The following is a 19,412-nucleotide window of genomic DNA, read 5'->3' as shown; positions in this document are numbered from 1 at the left end:
ACATCATCATTTCTATAGTTTGACAAAACTAGAATGCACAGTCTTAAGTGGGGGGAATATCATAAAAATTCATTACTCCAGTGTTTACCTTTTCCACGATTACTTGAAAATTCATAGCACAGCATCAGTGTAACTTGCTAATCATGAAAGCTGTAAATTAACAATCATTGCCTCTCATAATGACTGCACCAGTGTCCATTTTTATTTATTCCTAATTTAATTCAATTACAACTACCTGGCTGTAAGTTTGAGGTAGCTTCACAGTGGTTCCACCTGATGGAAGGAGTATGACTTAACGTACCCTCTGCAGCATGAGACTAGGTCAAAATGAGAGGGAAATATAGTACCAAATATACCGTCTTCTCACCTGGCATACAAACTAAAAACAACCACCAACCAACCATTTCTTTAGTGATAAAAATACAGTTCTTTTGTGAGCATGGAAACAATACATGGAATCTGTTTCTTTGCATGAAAAGTAGCATCAAGGGAAAAGGACTCAAATTCTGTTGCCACCTTTCGGTTAACCTGGGTAAGAATGTTCATAAATTCAAGCTTGTTGGCGTACTGTTTCAGCATGGCATAAAGTGACTGGATGAACCAGGAGCCATCCTTTGAATTTCATCAGGAATAATAACCAGGTGCTGTGGAGTATGCATACAAGAAGTCGGCCTCCACTGGGATTTTATGACACACCATGTCATCCTCAACAGCACTGTCTGTCTCAATGCCACAGTTCAGTTCTGTACCACAGCAGGCCTGAATAATGAAAAGTTTGGGTTTTCCAGTTAGACTTCTACAACAATTCCCTCTGAAAAAGCTTGTTATTTTTTTCAGGTCAAGAGGTCCATTTGTTCCAAAAATTATTCCTTCTTCACCATGGCTCAGAAGCACACAAACAAAACTGCTCCTTTTGCTGTGATCTTCTTTAGAAACATCACGCATCAATTCCACAATGTCTTCACGTGTAAGATCGTTTTTACTCCTGACTTCATATTTCAAGTTTATGAATGTTTCCCTGAGGTTTGCTGCATCAACATCTGTACAGACCGAGATGCCATTCCAGTGCTTTTATGAAAATTCTTATTATTAATTATTATACATAAACCCATCTCGGGATAATCCATTTTATAACTGTCGTCCAAGGATATTCCAGAGTCCACTGATTTGCTTCCATGTATGATCTTTGGTTCCAAACTTTTAATGGATTTTGAATCCACTGAGCTTTCAGTGTTCTCCGTGGATACCTTTATTAACTTCCACAACCGCCTTAGAGCAGCAGCCACCCGCTATGATCCGCGTCTGCCGAGAGAATTCGTAGAAATACAGAAAGGAGCAACCATGAGAACAGCAAGAACTCACAAAGAAATCAACATTTAATATTGAACGATGTGAGGCAGCTTATTTACCAGGAAATGAAAGATCTATGTGTGTCTTAGAGAGTGAAGGTAACATTACCATAGGAGGGAAAAGCATGAGCAAATATTTGAAGAACGACAAGTATTTTGTTGCAGTCAGACCTTAGATTATGAGGCCAGATATCCAACTTAAAAGATTGTAAATAGACTTGCATGGCATGCTGAGTAATTTCTGTATGTCTTACAGACCGTAGGGAACAAGTAAAAGTCATTTACATACTGTATTTTTATAAGCACACCAGGAAGTAGAATGGGAGACGAACAGATTTGAAGAAACTGACAGGAAGTTATTGCACAAGTTTAGGTAAGAGGCAGTAGTAAATGGGAAAGGAGATAAGGTACTATTTAAGAAATATCCTTACAGTAGAACAATGTGCTGTGACGTGAGGATGAGGGAGAAAGAAAAAAGAGCAAAGATGATTCAGAATTCTAACTTGGGAGAATAGGTGGAATGGGTTGCCATCAGCTATGACTGGGAATATGCAGAAGAAGCTGGTCTGAGACAGAAAATTGGTGACTTTGATTTTAGATACCCTAGGTTTTAACTGTCTGCAGAATATTCAGTAGTTAATTAGACAAAAGATTCTGGGCCTCAAAAGAAATAGCAGAACAGGAAATTTAGGTTTTTATATTAAAACCACAGAAGTAGATAAAGTGTGCCTGTAGAGAGGAGAAGGGAAAATGTCAAAATGATAAGGAACTACAAGTTTCTCTTTTTCTAAATGGAAAAGAATGCAGTTTTTTGTAAAATTCACACTACACAAAAGTCATAATCTAATCATCTACCTTTCCATCTCACCCAGATATAATTCCACTCTTCATAGACAACGATGACTCAATACCCATGTTTAATTATTTTTTTCTCGGATTGTGGAACAAAGGACCCCTTACTAACAAGAAATTTGAGGTTCTAGAAACTGGAACCAAAAGTAAAGATAAACTCCAGTTTCAAGTGCCCCAGAAGTCTGAGTTTTATAAAATAGGAAACTATTTCTCCTGCCCACCACTAATAACAGAATTATGAATAATAAGTTCTGAGGGGCAGTCAAAAACAGAGATCATTTCTCTAACTGCATATGAAAAAAAGAATAACACATAGCTTCCTAGATATAAATATGAATTCAGACATTAGAAAGCTGTATTAATTTTTGCCAAACTTGCGGGATAACATTAGGCAGCAAAATCTTATTTTCAAGAGTTGTCATAATTGCTTTTACCTCTGAGGCAAACTTGTCTGATAGTGGTCATGCCCTGCAAGGTCCTAGATGACGAAACCCCACCTAAATCTCTGACCTCACCTCCTAACATCCTTCCTTGGTTGCCCTCTGTAGTCTAGTTTGTCCTCTTTGTGTTGCTTTAACATGACAATTTCTTTACTGTTTTAGGACATGTTATTTCCACTACCAGGAACACCTTTCCCCAAATATATGCATGTTAGCCTGCTCAAATGTTAATAATCTCCTCAGACTTTCCTTGATACATTCTCTCTCTCACAGGTATGTAACATACACACACATACACACACTCACACACCCCCTCACTCTCTTGCCCCTTACCCTTATGTCACTATTATTGCAAAATTCTGTTATAAAATGTTTGTTTGTTGTGTTTCTTGCCCACAAAACTGTAAGTGGCAATAGCATGAGGATAGCATCTTTGTCTTAATTCACTGTTGTATCCCCAGCCCCTTGGCTCATAACACAGGCTCACTGGAGAAGTTTTTGAAAGAATGAATGAAGAAATGAATGATAATTTATTGCATTTTAAACCTCAAATCTCCCTCCATGACTTTGTATGCACTATGGAAAAAATAGGTTTATATTTGTACAAAAATTAACAAAAACAGTTCTCGCCTCATTTTGCCTCTAACTTGTAGAATTTAGATATGTTCAACAATGAGCCCCAGTCTAAGTGAAGACAGACTTGGATATACAACTTTTGCATATACTCCTATGACAAAATAATTAAAATGCAAACTCACTGAAAAGTGAAATGGAACCCTCATTTGTTTTTTGTTACTGTGTATTTTCTCAATTAATAAATCCTAAAACTACCATATTGTATATAAGTCGGTGAATATTTTTAATATTAAGGAGATGTCTTTACACTGAAATTGGTGGTGATCAGTTAATGATTAGTACTTTCAGAATCTATACAATGAAGCCATACTAATATACACTCAGTTGCTGAGCTAACTCGCCTTTTCACATGATTTGGTTTTCTTGCTTGGATTGTTCCAACATTAATACAGCTAAAAATGCTATGCTGATCAATTTTTGGTTTAGTTGTTTGTTTTCAATAAGAGTAGTCATGACATCTATATATAACTAAATTAATTTAAATACATCTCAGTTTTCATTATTGATACATCAGTCCAGTATTAATTCTGGTTCTCCAAGTAGATTAATATATATTATAGCCTCATGTGTTTTCTTGAGACCACTAAAAATGTGTAATGGGAAAAATAATGAAAATTACCATCCACTGACAACTTATTTTATGACAATCACAATAGAACATCTCCCACATTTTTTTATTTTTATAATGTAAGTATTCTCAGCTTAAAAAATGATAAAACTCAAAAAAGTTATCTAACTTGTCTAAGTTTTTCATAACTGGTAAATTCCCAAATTGATATCTTAAGAGTGTTAACTTAAGAAGGCTTACCTCTTTATATAATTATCATGATTTGTCAGGTGAGAAAATTGAGGCACAAATTAGAGAAATTACTTACATGAAATGACAAGAGGGGTCAGTAATAAAAGGAACCAACATTTGCTTTTCTCCTGTGGATTTCAAATCTGTATGCATATGTGTTCAAAAATGTCACACTTATCTTCCTCATATGGGACATCAACTTTGAATAATTTTTCTGATAATCTTCCTGTGTAAATGCTGTAACACCACATTTATAAGATGACTGTGTTGAATATGCCTCCTGTGTCACAGGAAGAGTAAAAGGTAACAAGAACTCATAGAATTTAGCTTCATCTGAGTGTCATTCTAAAACTCAGAGCTAACCAGCCCCATCAGAAAGCATTCTCACACCATCCTCAGAGATTTCAGAATATAAAAGAGGAAAGTTAACATTTGTAGGGCAGGAGATTTTTTACTTGGATTTTTTTTTTTAGAATGGTCTAGCAAGGGGCAGAATGATTGTCTATTACTTGAATGTTCTTAAAGTGTCTCCCAGACAATTTTTTATGTTACCACATTAGTCTGCCCCATGTTTATACTCTAAGAAAAATTTTTCCAAAAGCGACCTGAGATAGAAGAGATTAGGAAAAGATAAAACTCTTCCTAGTCCCAGGATGTGCAAAGCCATACCTTTTTACCTCACATGGTCTCAGGAGAGGTTTCAGAACCATCAACTGTTTCTCCCTATTTCCCCAACCAAATAGGCGGCGACAACAGAAACAGCCACGACGTACCTGCAATCTTTGCTCCTGTGGCATTACTAGTGTAAACAGTAGGAGAACAGAAAGTTCTTGTACATGGGAGTAAAAAAAGATGCAATTACAATTGAGCCAATGTAATCAACTGTGATTTTAATAAAACCTAGTAAGGTTTGGAAAGAATTCAATGTTAATTTTAATTTTTTTATTCTAAATGCAGTTTCAAATAACGAATCCCATATACTATATATACACAATTGCAGAAACAGAAAACAAGCAACTCGTGCTAACTTTCCAGAGAAGCTCAAGGAATTTTTGCTTCATTCGTAAAGATGGCATGAATAGCATTTTTATAAATGATGAACACTAATATCAGAATCAAACCAAGGATGGTATTAGTCAAAAACTTCATAAATTTATTATTTAAATAATCCTGGTGGTAACACATGGAGGTTTGGAGATTAATATAAAATCTTATTTTCTTCAAATTGTGTCATTTGATTTTAATGCACTATTTCATTTTCTTCTCCTAGGCAAGATAATTAAAAAGGCTATTATTTCAATGGGTAAAATTAAAGTCCTTAAATGACTCTCAATTTATAAATAGTAAAATACTCCTTGGAGCTTAACATTAAAATTAAAATTTTATAGCCAAATCTTATGGCCAAACTACATATTTCTCCAACTAAACGAAGAACCTTGGAGAAAAAGGAGAATAATTAATTGTTTTAAGGCCAAAAAACCCAAAAATATTTTGCTGAGAATGATGGTTTCCAGTTTCATCCATGTCCCTGCAAAGGTCTAAACTCATTCTTTTTTATGGCCTGCCGTAGTATTCCAGGTGTATATGTGCCACATTTTCTCTTTATCCAGTCTATCACCCCCCCCGCCCCCACCCCCTGTTATCATTGATGGGCATTTGGGTAGTTCCAAGGTCTTGTGCTATTGTGAACAGGTGCCCGCAATAAACTTACTTGTGCATGTGAATCTTATAGTAGAATGGATTAACAATCCTTTGGGCTATAATACCCAGGTAGTGGAATTGCTGGGGTTCAAAATGGTATTCTCGTTCCTAGATCCTGAAAATTGCCACACTGTCTTCACAATGCGTTGGAACTGATTTACACTCCACCAACAGTGGAAAGCATTCCTATTTTCTCCACCATCAGAAAACCGCAAACACTGCATGCTTCTGCATGTTCTCACTCATAAGTGGGAATTGAACAGCCAGAACTCATGGACACAGGGAGGGAAACATCACACACCGGGGCCTGTTGGGGGTTGGGGGGCAAGGGGAGGGATAGCATTGGGAGAAATACCTAATGTAGATGACAGGTTGATCAGTGCAGCAAACCACCATGGCATGTGTATACCTATGTAACAAGCCTGCACGTTCTGCATGTGTATCCCAGAACTTAAAGTACAACTTAAAAAAATTACAGAGAGGCTGATATATTTTAAAGAGTTAATTATGATTTCTATTACTTTTTAAAATAACAAATACACTTGTATGGGTCATGTACAATCTTTAAAACAAAATTAAATGTCATTTTAAAAGAAGTTACATTTCATATTTTCAGAGCTTGGCAACATAATTTCTCTCTTAACAGTTCATTGAATGTTTTGATACAGTATTTGTAGAGTAAAATGCATGGTACAGTAATTATATAGAAAAAATGATAATCTTTTAAAAATGATAATCTACTCCACTTTAAAATTCCATTATTATAATGTCCCAAAACACTTTATTTGGTTAAATGTAATCTTTTGCTGTGCAAACTATGCCTATCTTATTTTTTAAAGAAAGAAAATTGCAGGCAGGCAGTAAAAAGGGATGGAGGGAGCGAAGGAAGAAAGGGAGGAAATAAAGAAAAAAACATAAACACAGTGAGGAAATAGCCAATACTAGGCACTTCTTTGTCTTGGAATGGAAATATGTTCTGAAATGAGTTGTCAGAATTATATGACACGCATGAGTGATGAATGATAAAAACCATTCCAATAGGATTCTTAAAACTATCACATTTAGAATGCCACCAGAATATTTCTTTAATTACGAAAGCCATCTTGATGCAAAATTCAAATTGCAAGACTTCTTTTTTTGTTTTTAAGTTTCACAATCCCTTGCTCCACTGCTGGTGACAGTTTTTCCTAATGTGAGACAGTGGTTTGTTTAAAATTTTATTTTCTTCAGAAAAAAATTCTAAACTGAAGGAACTGAGTGACACCAGCAGCCTGCTTCCGTGGTATTATCTGGACTTTTGAAATAAAGGAGCCATTAATGGAAGCTCTGACAGGTGATAGAAACAGAGCAGTCATTAACAAAAACTTTGTCCAGAAGGTAACAGGGGGTGCTTTATTTTGCAGCCTCAAACAGTACTATTATGAGAAAAATGTACTAAATTAATTATTGACAAAATGCTGTGGTAAGGGAGTATTTTAAGCTCTACTTGTGATCAGCAGATGCCTCCAGCTATTTTGAAGGTATATGGAGCAAATTGCTGGCCGGGGCAGGGAGAGCAGGTTTAAAGTTGTGATAAATTATACAGAACATGAAATTTGCCATTTTAATCATTTGTAGATGTATGGTTCAGTAGCATCAAGTACATTTGCATTGTTGTGCAGCCACCACCATCATCCATTTCCAGAACTTTCTCGACTCCCCAAAATGAAACACTGTAGTCGTTAAACAATAACTCCTCATTCCTCCTTCCCTCCAACTCCTGGCCACCACCCATTTTCTGTCTGTATGGTTTGACTACTCCAGATACCGCATCTAAATGGAATCATATACATACAAAATTGTCCTTTTGCATCTGACTTATTTCATTCAGCATAATGTCCTTCAAGTTCATCCACATTGTAGTATGTGTCAGGATTTCATTCCTTTTTAAATTTATATAATATTCCATTGCATATAATACCACATCTGCTTATCCACTCATCCATCAATAGATATTTGGATTGTTTCCACTTTTTGGCTGCTGTAAATAGTGCAGCTAGGAACATTTGTGTGAGAATACGTGTTCTAATTCCCGCTTTTATTTCTTTTGAGTACATACCCACAGTGGGATTGCTGCATCATGTTACAATTTCATGTTTAATTTTTAAAGAGCTATCATATTAAACATATGAACATTCCATTTTTAATTGTTTATTTTCCAGAGTGGCTGCACCATTTTACATTCCCACCAGTAATATGCAAGTGTTCTAATTTTCCCACTTCCTTATCCACGCTTGGTATTTTCTGGGCTTTTGTTTGTTTCAGTTTGTTTTGATAAGAGCTACCTTAAAGGGTATGAAGTGGTATCTCACTGTCGTTTTGATCTGCATTTACTTAATCATTAGTGTTGTTGAACATCTTTTCATGTGCTTATTAGCCATCGGTATGTCTTCTTTGGAGAAATGTCTAAAATCCTGTCTATTTCTCAACTGGGTTGCTTGGGATTTTGCTGTAGATTTGTGAGAGTTCTTTATATATTCTAGAGATTAACTCTCTATCAGCTATGAGTTGTAAATATTTTTTTCTCATTCCACGGGAAAAAAATCTGCTGATAGTGTTCTCTGATAGACAAAAATTTTTATGAAATACAATTTATCTATTTTTTGTCGTTGTTGCCTGTGCTTTTGGTGCAATCCAAAAATATACATATCATAGCCAAATCTAATGTCATGAAACTTTTCCCTGTTTTCTTTGAAGTTTTGCCATTGTAGCTCTTATATTTAGTTAGTTTGTTTTATATGGTGTTACATTTTAATCTTATATAGGAGTAAGGGTTCAACTTCATTATTTCATATGTGAGTATCCAGTTTTCCCAATATCATTTGTTGAAAGATTGCCCTTATCCCATTAAATGGTCTTGGCACCCTTGTTGGAAATCATTTGCCCATCTGTGTGAGAGCTTATTCCTCAACTCTCTCTTCTTTTCCTTTGGTCTATACGTCTGTTGTGATGCCAATACCACCTTGTTTTGTTTACTGTAGCTTTGTAAGTTTTGAATCAGGAAAAGTGATGCCTTCAACTTTGTTCTTTTTGAAGACTGTTTTGACTATTCAGAGTCCCTTGAGATTTTACATGAATTTTAGGATGAATTTTTCTATTTCTGCCACAAACATCGAGATTTTGATAGGGACTGTGCTGAATCTATAGATCACTTTGGGTATTACTGACATCTCAAAAATATCGTTGGCCAATCCATAAATACTGATATTGTGAAGCAAATTCACTATGCACTTGTAACCAACTTGTCTGAGTCCAATGAGACAGAACACCCATACACATAACAAGTTACATGAGGCAGGCTTATTATTACTTACAAATAGGCAGGAAGGGACAACGGAAGCCTAAGATTCCTTACAACCCAACCTCCAAGGCTCAGGAAAGCCGCCCAGGGTAAGATGGAATCTTGTCAGAACGTAATCTATTTGTACCGCAGCTGAGAGGCCCAGGAGAGTAGTTCATCTTTGGTTTTACACTCTAAGGGTAATAGAATTTGTGAGGCTAAAACATTGAAGGACATCCTGTTTCTAGAGGAGACTGGAACAGAGCCTGTACTATTCCAGTCACTTCCTCCTCTATTAGTGTGTTGCATCCCAGTACATTCTACAGTTATTCTTGGGAACTACAAGTGAGAATAGTGGAAGAACTGGGTTGGTTCAAGGCTGCCTGGAGAAGTTTCCTGCAGATATCTTTCCATTTATTTACACCTTCTTTAATTTTTTTCAGAATTGTTTCATAATTTTCAGTATACAGTCTTTTGACTTCTTGGCTAAGTTTATTCCTGAGTATTCTTTTCGATACCATTGAAATGGAATTGTTTCCTTAATTTCCTTTTGGTATTGTTCCTTTTAGGTGTATATGAATTTAATTGAATTTTTGCATGTTAATTTTGTGTCTTGAAAGTTTACTGAACTTATTTGTTAGTTCTATCAGATTTTATTATGTGTGTGTTGTATTTTTAGGGTGCTCCACATATAAGATCATGTCACCTTATGATATAATTTTATTCTTCCTTTCCAATTTAGATGCCTTTTATTTATTTTTCTTGTCTAACTTCTCTGATTAGGTCTTCCAATACTATGTTGAGTAGAAGTGGCAAGGGTGGGCAACTTTGCATTTTTCCTGATGTCAGGAAAAAAGCTTTCAGTCTCTCCTCACTGAATATGATGTTAACTCTAAGCTTTTCATATATAGCCTTTGTTATGCTGAAGTAGTTTCCTTCTATTCTTAGATTTTTAAATTTTTAAATACAAGGGAATTAAATTTTGTCAAATGCTTTTTTAAATGAATAACAATATTTACTTGTCTTCATTTTGTTTATGGTTCATATTACACTGATTAGTTTTAGTTGTTGAACTATTGTTGCAGTCCAGGAATGAATCCCACTTGGTCATGTTGTATAATCCTTTGACAAACTGCTGAATTTAGTTTGCTAGTATTTTGTGCAGATTTTTGTATCAATATTTATAGATGTGTTGCTCTGTGGTTTTGTTTTCCTCATGTGTCTTTTTTTGCTTTAATATCAGGGTAATTCTTTTTAGATAATTATTTTAATAGCAGCTCTTTCTTATAATGTTTGTAATAAAATGTTTGAATGTATATAATAATATATATATAAGTAATTATATAAGTATTTTTCTTCCTTTTTTTCTTTTTCCAGACAGGGTCTCACTCTCTCAGCCAGGCTGGAGTCCAGTAGCACTATCTCGGCTCACTGCAAACTCCACCTCCAAGGCTAAAGTCATCCTCCCGCCTCAGCCTCCCAAGTAGCTGGGACTACAGATATGCACCACCACGCCTGGCTAATTTTTGTGTTTTTTCTAGAGATGTGGTCTTGCCATGGTGCCCAGGCTGGTCTTGAACTCCTGAGCTCAAGTGATACGACCACCTCAGCCTTCCAAAGTGTAGGGATTACAGGCATGAACCACTGCACCCAGCAGTGGTATTATTTTCTAAATTTATTTCATTTTATTATATTTAGATAGCTAACACAAACTAACCATGGAAATTGTAAGGGAACTGAGAGTATGATTTAATGCCCAAAGATGTGGGACCCTTACTGCTGACTTAATTCTGTAGAAACGTCCAAATTTCCAAATGCCTAATCAGATATAGTTGTAGGTAAAACAATTAAATTAATAAAGCTTACTTTATATCTTCTCTCACTCTCTCTCTCTTTCTCTCTCTCTCTCTCATCTCTTAACAAAAAAATCCTTTTCCTTTTCAGAGACTCTCTCATCTGCTTTGTCTCAATCAGTTACCTGGGAGCCTCAGAGTTCCAGTCCCACATCTGCTAGGTCCCTAAGAACTTGTTGAGAAATTGTTGGCTACATCACCCCTCCCAGAGATATTTTTTACAGTCTTTGTGTTGGCAAAGAACATGAACAGGCACTTCTCAAAAAAAGACATACAAGCAGCCAACAAGTGTATGAAAAAATGCTCAACATTACTAATCATTCTAGAAATGCAAATCAAAACTACAATGAGATACCATCTCACACCAGTCAAAATGACCTTTATTTTAAAAGTCTAAAAATAACAGATATTGTTGAGGTTGCAGAGAAAAGGAAAAGTGTATACATTGTTGGTGGGAATGCAAATTAGTTCAGCCACTATGGAAAGCAGTTTAAGATTTCTCAAAGAACTAAAAATAGAATTACCATTCCAGCCAGCAATCCCATTACTGGGTATATACTCTGTATATGTGGAATTGCTGGGTATATACCTAAAGGAAAATAAATTGTTATACCAAAAAAGACACCTGCATGCATATGCTTATTGCAGCGCTCATCATAATAGCAAAGACAAGGAATCAACTCAGGTGTCTATCAAAGGTGTTACATATGTGCTATACAATTCTATGCAGACATAAAAAAAGAATGAAATAATGTCCCTTGCACCAACATAGGTGCAGCTAGAGGCCATTATCCAAGACAAATTAATACAGAAACAAAACCAAATGCTGCATGTTTTCACTTATAAGTGGGAGCTAAACATTAGGTACCCGTGAACATAAAGACAGAAACAATGACAATGTGGGACAATAGACATTCTGGGAAACATTGTAAATAATTCACGGAGTGACAGAAACGAAGAAACAGAAAAAGAATCTGTATAAATCTCAAATGCACAGAAAGTTATTTCCACCTAAAAATACTTTTTGGCAATTCATGAAGATAAGAGAATTATTAAAGGTTTTGTTGTTAATTTCTATCATTAACTTTATTAAATTTTATAGACTTTCTTTTAACTCTGTTGTATTTTGGATAGTGTCTTTTTATTTCTTAATCTCTCATTAATTTCATTTTTTGAACACATACTATGTCACAATAATGTTGAAGAGTTGTGTGGATTATCTAGTGACAAATAGGTTTGGCCTCTTTGGTGAAAAATCTTACAGTCAAGTTATGGTATACATTAACACAAGAAGACATGAAGGTTGGGGTGTGCAAGTGACAATTTTAATAATCGTTTTCTGAACCTGTGATTTTTTTATGCATTTAAAATTATAAAAATATGATATTTTGGTGTAAATTATTTTACTATGTCAATTGCCTGTCAGTGGGTTAATACCATGTGAAAATAACATATTGGTAAGTAAAAAGAAAACTATCTTTGTAAAGTTTTATTTCTAAAGAGCATGGGCAGAATTTTTGTCATTTGAGAACTGAAATACTGGAAAAAACTTTCCCAAATGCCCACACTATCAAATTTAGTTAAGAATGAACATGTTTAAAATATAATCTGGATGATATTTGCCTTTTCTCCTAATCTAGAAGGTAAAAATTGTTCCATAAAGAGAAATGTTTACAAATTTCCTGCAGTTGCCTCCAAAATTGTGCACGTAAAATATTTTGCTATACAGCTAAAAGTAAAGGGCTTATCATTTTAACCCAATAAAAGTTCTAGCTGTTTTCAGGGAAATAGTATCATAGGAATGTGAAGAGAGTATTTAGGGTGTCCTCTTGAGACTTTTTGATAATTCTTAAAATTAAAATAACCTGCTAGAGATAGTCTCCGGTTTTTGACATTTTACCACAACCTGTTTCAGAATTATAATAATTCAACCTGTTAATTGGAAAGATAAAAATTTAAAGTTCAGGGGTGCTGACTCTAAAATATCACACAGCCAGACAGTATCAGTGCTGAAACTCAAATCTAAATGTTCCAGTTCAGAACTTTTCTCATTATACCCATCTATCTTCTGCACATTTAGAACTGATATTCATCTTCATTAGTATACAGGCTTAAGGAGGAGAAAATTGCACGTTGATAGCAAATTGATAGTTGAAAGTTACACATTGATAGTATACTTATCATTAATTTTTCAAAAATGTCTAAGATCATAAAGGAAGATTCTGCTTTATACATAATCTATCTCTTTGCTGCTGAGCATTTGAAGACTCTTTAGAGAAAGTCTTCAGTGCTGTCAACAGAAGATAACGTATTAGCCTGTGATCTGAATGATGTTTAAAATCTTCTCTCCAATAGTATGCCATTTGAAGTATTTTTTTTAATTTAAGCAGGAAGTGTAGGCAACTACAATTTTAGAGGAAGTAATTTCTTTTCAATCTAGTTTACTGTTATTTCAGCTGTTTCAATTCAGCTTAGCAAATATTCATTGAGTGCATATTTTATAAGAATTGCAAAGATGAACATGACACAATTTTAGATCACAAATTTATCAGCAGCTAAGAAACAATTATATATATAAATATATATAATATATATGTGCATACATATGATGACATCAGTCTTTCTGATATGTTCTGAGAGTAATACAAATTTTAATGAGTTTTAAAATATGGAAATAGGTAATAGAATTATTTTAAGCTCTAATATGGTAAATATTAGTGGCTGTAAGCCACGTAAGCTAAAGCTCTTTGAATCCTCACTAATTTTTAACAGTATAAAAAGGTTCTGAAACCAAAAAGTTTGAAAACCACTGCCTTAAGGTATTCATCATGCATAAGAAAGTAACCTCATTTTTATGCATCTAAGATAGGAGAATAGAGAAAATAGTCCCTCAAATAATTTTCTGTCTTCTTCCAGAAACACAGACATACAGTGCCATGGTTTGCCAGTATGGAGAATACAATTTATTTCAAAAAACTTTCTAGCACATAGCTAATGTTCAAGAAATACATTTAGGAAAAATATATTGACTTGGAAAACAAATTAAATTAAGAAAACAAAACCTAGATGAGAAAGAACAAGTACTTCAGAACTTCTAAAAATCCAAAACACGTCCAGGTGGATTTATCGCTGCAAATTATATATAAATAAAATAGCTCTTGTGGTTGAGGGAGAAGCCATGGGAGGATGTAAACACACTGAGATCTGAATGTACTGTTCAAGTAGCTATCAACCTTGAGTATGACTAAAGATTATGTGAGGAATTTGTTTAAAATTCATGTTTGTCATCTTTAGAAATGTTGATTATGTAAGATCTAAGAATCTGTTCAGAAATGTCGATTATGTAAGATCTAGGAATCTGTACTTTAACAGGCATCCTGAATGTTGCTGATGTAGGTTCTCTATAGATTATACTTTGGGAAACACTGTATTATACTCAGCAAAATTGAGATAATAGCTTAATAAGCTCATGAGACTCAAATGCTGAAAAAAAATGTTATAAGTTGTGAAGGATTATTACTTTTAGTGTTTGTATCTAAGAAGAGGTAAGTACTAGACTGACATCAAAATGATCATCATCATCATCATCATCAGTGTATTTCTCATTAGAGAAGAATAATGAGATGAGTTGTTTGTGAGGGCATATGTGGGGTTAAACTGAGTGATGGAGGCTCTGCGTGGAGGAAGGCTACTGTCGCTACTTGTTCCTGGGAGATGACAAATAGGTCATTCTGGGAGAGGTGCAAAATAACTGCAATTGTTAAAAACAGGTTTCTTCCCCTCTTTTAGGGATGTCTCTATTCCATCTGCTACTATGTGTGGTCTCTGTTCTTCGTTACTCCATGCAACAGGTAGGATCCATGAATATAACACAGAAAAACACATTGAAATTGTCTCTTCACAAAGTCCCCTGAAGGGGTGGGAAGCCCCTATAAATGTTTTGTCATCTCCTAATTCTTACAGCACACTTTATTAATCTGTGAGGAGAAATAAGAAGAAAGATATTGAGAAAGAAAGGATGAAAATGTACAAATTTATATTTTAAAATAGCAAGCAAAATACATATGGCATATATATACACAAAATATATGCAACACACATCTATACAGAGTACTATAAATCTAGTTCAATCTAGTAGTATAGATTTCAATCTAGTACTGTACTTTAATACTAGATTTTAAACCAAGAATTCAAAAATTCTACCTGAAAGGAATAATTTTGCATCCCTGGCTTTCTGCCTCCTTTCTAGCAATAATATTCCTATCTAATTATTTGATAACTTAAAATTATCNTTATATATATAAATATATATAATATATATGTGCATACATATGATGACATCAGTCTTTCTGATATGTTCTGAGAGTAATACAAATTTTAATGAGTTTTAAAATATGGAAATAGGTAATAGAATTATTTTAAGCTCTAATATGGTAAATATTAGTGGCTGTAAGCCACGTAAGCTAAAGCTCTTTGAATCCTCACTAATTTTAACAGTATAAAAGGTTCTGAAACCAAAAGTTTGAAAACCACTGCCTTAAGGTATTCATCATGCATAAGAAAGTAACCTCATTTTATGCATCTAAGATAGGAGAATAGAGAAAATAGTCCCTCAAATAATTTTCTGTCTTCTTCCAGAAACACAGACATACAGTGCCATGGTTTGCCAGTATGGAGAATACAATTTATTTCAAAAAACTTTCTAGCACATAGCTAATGTTCAAGAAATACATTTAGGAAAATATATTGACTTGGAAAACAAATTAAATTAAGAAAACAAAACCTAGATGAGAAAGAACAAGTACTTCAGAACTTCTAAAATCCAAAACACGTCCAGGTGGATTTATCGCTGCAAATTATATATAAATAAAATAGCTCTTGTGGTTGAGGGAGAAGCCATGGGAGGATGTAAACACACTGAGATCTGAATGTACTGTTCAAGTAGCTATCAACCTTGAGTATGACTAAAGATTATGTGAGGAATTTGTTTAAAATTCATGTTTGTCATCTTTAGAAATGTTGATTATGTAAGATCTAAGAATCTGTTCAGAAATGTCGATTATGTAAGATCTAGGAATCTGTACTTTAACAGGCATCCTGAATGTTGCTGATGTAGGTTCTCTATAGATTATACTTTGGGAAACACTGTATTATACTCAGCAAAATTGAGATAATAGCTTAATAAGCTCATGAGACTCAAATGCTGAAAAAAAATGTTATAAGTTGTGAAGGATTATTACTTTTAGTGTTTGTATCTAAGAAGAGGTAAGTACTAGACTGACATCAAAATGATCATCATCATCATCATCATCAGTGTATTTCTCATTAGAGAAGAATAATGAGATGAGTTGTTTGTGAGGGCATATGTGGGGTTAAACTGAGTGATGGAGGCTCTGCGTGGAGGAAGGCTACTGTCGCTACTTGTTCCTGGGAGATGACAAATAGGTCATTCTGGGAGAGGTGCAAAATAACTGCAATTGTTAAAACAGGTTTCTTCCCCTCTTTTAGGGATGTCTCTATTCCATCTGCTACTATGTGTGGTCTCTGTTCTTCGTTACTCCATGCAACAGGTAGGATCCATGAATATAACACAGAAAACACATTGAAATTGTCTCTTCACAAAGTCCCCTGAAGGGGTGGGAAGCCCCTATAAATGTTTTGTCATCTCCTAATTCTTACAGCACACTTTATTAATCTGTGAGGAGAAATAAGAAGAAAGATATTGAGAAAGAAAGGATGAAAATGTACAAATTTATATTTTAAAATAGCAAGCAAAATACATATGGCATATATATACACAAAATATATGCAACACACATCTATACAGAGTACTATAAATCTAGTTCAATCTAGTAGTATAGATTTCAATCTAGTACTGTACTTTAATACTAGATTTTAAACCAAGAATTCAAAATTCTACCTGAAAGGAATAATTTTGCATCCCTGGCTTTCTGCCTCCTTTCTAGCAATAATATTCCTATCTAATTATTTGATAACTTAAAATTATCAATTTTATAAAATGTGGAATATATACCCAATGGAATATTATTCAGTTTAAAGTACTCCTGCCATTTGTGACAACATGGATAAACGTGGAGGACATTATGTTAGGTTAAAAAAGTCAGACACAGAAAGAGAATTAGTGGATAATTTCACTTACATGTGGAATCTAAAATAGTCAACACCACAGAAGCAGAGAGTAGAATGGTGGTTGCCAAGGGAAAGAAGGAGGACAAATCTGGGAGACGTTGTTTTAAGGTACAAAGTATTAGTTAAGCAAAATGAGTAAGTTCTGGAGATCTGATGTATAGCATGGTGACTCTAATCGACCACACTGTGTTGTGTGCTTGAAATTTGCTAAGAGAGAGGACCTTAAGTATTCTCACTACAAAAGAAAAAGAAGAAGAAAGAGATTGGACGTGGTGAAGAGAGACAGAGAGAAAGAAGAAAGATAGAAAAGAAAAAAGAAAAGAAAAGAAAGGAAAAGAAAAGAGAAAAGGGAAGGGAAAGGAAGGGAGAGAGTTGGAAGGAAGGAAGGAAGGAAGGAAGGAAGGAAGGAAGGAAGGAAGGAAGGAAGGAAAGAAGGAAGGAAGAAAGGAAGGAAGATCATTTTAGAGAATAGATTATCTAAAATGTATTGAGTCATGATGACCTAAACTTATTATTTTGTGAAGATTTAATGGCTATTAATTTTAAAACCAAAGCTGGGCACAGATATGACTGAATATCCCAAAATCTTATAGTATTTTTAAATACAGCCGTTTACCTACTGCTTTACTCTATCAAGAGCTTGGGACTATCTCATAACTTTCAAAGCCTACAAGAATGGTAATATTGAATAAAATACAGATAATGCTAAATTTAGAGTCAGAAGTCTTTACTCTTTCAATTATCCATTACATTTTTCCCTTTTGAAATAAGAGTCAGTAAAATTCCCTGCACAGAACTGCACAAGAGAAAAGGAAAACTACAAAGTGATTTTAAAATGAAAGGCATACTTGGTACTAAAGGGCACTGACAAGGTTTCAGGAGTACTGAGATAAGTGCTGGTCTTCTTCCTTCTTTCACAGTAACAAAAAACTCTTTCAGTGTAGGAATGACAGTGCTGTTCTATAAATACTGATTAATTTGAGGGCTGTGAATGATTGTAGCTAGAGCTAGATTAAGGACAAAATGTCTTCTGCCTAAACAAATAGAATTGCATTTCATGGTACTCAGGATACAATGGTTATGCAAAAATTTCCTGTATATTTGGTTCCAGAATAAAAGATGCTCAAAAGGAAAGGGGTGCGTAAAAGAGTGTGCACTTTCTGTCCAAACACATGTTCTCTGAGTGCGGAGTCATTCAAAATCAAAGTGGTAATATAGCATCATGATTATGGGAAGAGGCTCCAGAGACAATTCAATGAGCTCAAATTCTAATTCCAACATTTACTAGCACTGTGACTTAGGTTAAGTTCCTCAGTTTCTTGGGCCTTGAGATTCTTTATTTAAGAAAAGAGAGTAAAATAATGCCTATTATATCAAGTGGTTATGAGGATTCAGTGAGAGAATACAGGAAAAGTGCTTATCAGCTAACAGAGTTATAAAAGTGCTCAACAAATTATCATATTATTCTTAAACTTTAATCTCACATGGCACTGGTTGTCATTTCACCTTGAAAAACAGTTTCCTCCGGTAACCTTTTATGAATGGGCAGTGTTCCAAGGCATCTACAGTCTGTAGTGTTCCTACAAGGGGGAATGTTTTTCAAAATCAATGTTATTAAATAATTATTCATCAGTGGTGTTTAAAAGTCTCTGAAAACTAGATCTGAGACAATCTTGCATCAAAGCAAGTTCTATGAGTCATATCTGAATAGACAAAATATAGAGAAAATTGTCATATTTGAATAGACAAAATATAGATAAAATTATGAAGATTATTAAGTCAAGAACTACTTACCCTATATGCTCTGTTTCAGAGGTTTTTATGCCAAAGTTCATGGGAAAGTTACTCTGAAAGATTCATGAACCCTTTGATAGTGTATGCAAAATATTGCAGAAATGAATGTTTGACAATTTCTCATGAAAAGCAATAAAACTTTTCATTAGATTCTCAAAAGTCTCTACGACACAAAAAAAGGTTAAAAAATCTCTGGCCTAGCCTAGTTTTACAAATTTTCCCACCTGTGTCTGGATTGGTGTAAGCAATAGTGCTGAGAAATGCAAAAATGTTTTAGCATTCCTTGGAATGCTATACTTACCATCTAGTTCAATGTGAGCAAGATAAATGCATAGCACATATTCTGCTTCTCAAAGGCTTTAAACTGATTTGGAACACTAAATATATATGCAAAATAATAAACAAAATCAAGTGGTTATGATTAAATGTTAAAATTGAAGAAAAATTTAAAAGGGGTAAGGGTGTAGTAGGTCATTGAAGGGAATGGGGAATGGAGCACAGCCATCCCTTGGTGTCTAT

At 34.4% G+C, this 19,412-nt stretch overlaps 1 pseudogene; it reads right to left on the bottom strand.

The window, feature by feature from the left end:
• Positions 1 to 359: 359 nt before the first annotated feature.
• The window catches only part of LOC108535203 (caspase-3-like), a 28,064-nt pseudogene continuing 9,011 nt past the window's right edge, over positions 360 to 19,412 (bottom strand).

Source organism: Rhinopithecus bieti, unplaced genomic scaffold, assembly GCF_001698545.2.
Source record: "Rhinopithecus bieti isolate Rb0 unplaced genomic scaffold, ASM169854v2 scaffold_12605, whole genome shotgun sequence".
Classification (NCBI taxonomy): domain Eukaryota; kingdom Metazoa; phylum Chordata; class Mammalia; order Primates; family Cercopithecidae; genus Rhinopithecus; species Rhinopithecus bieti.
Note: the sequence above shows the minus strand (reverse complement) of the source record. Positions and strands in the feature narration are given on the sequence as shown.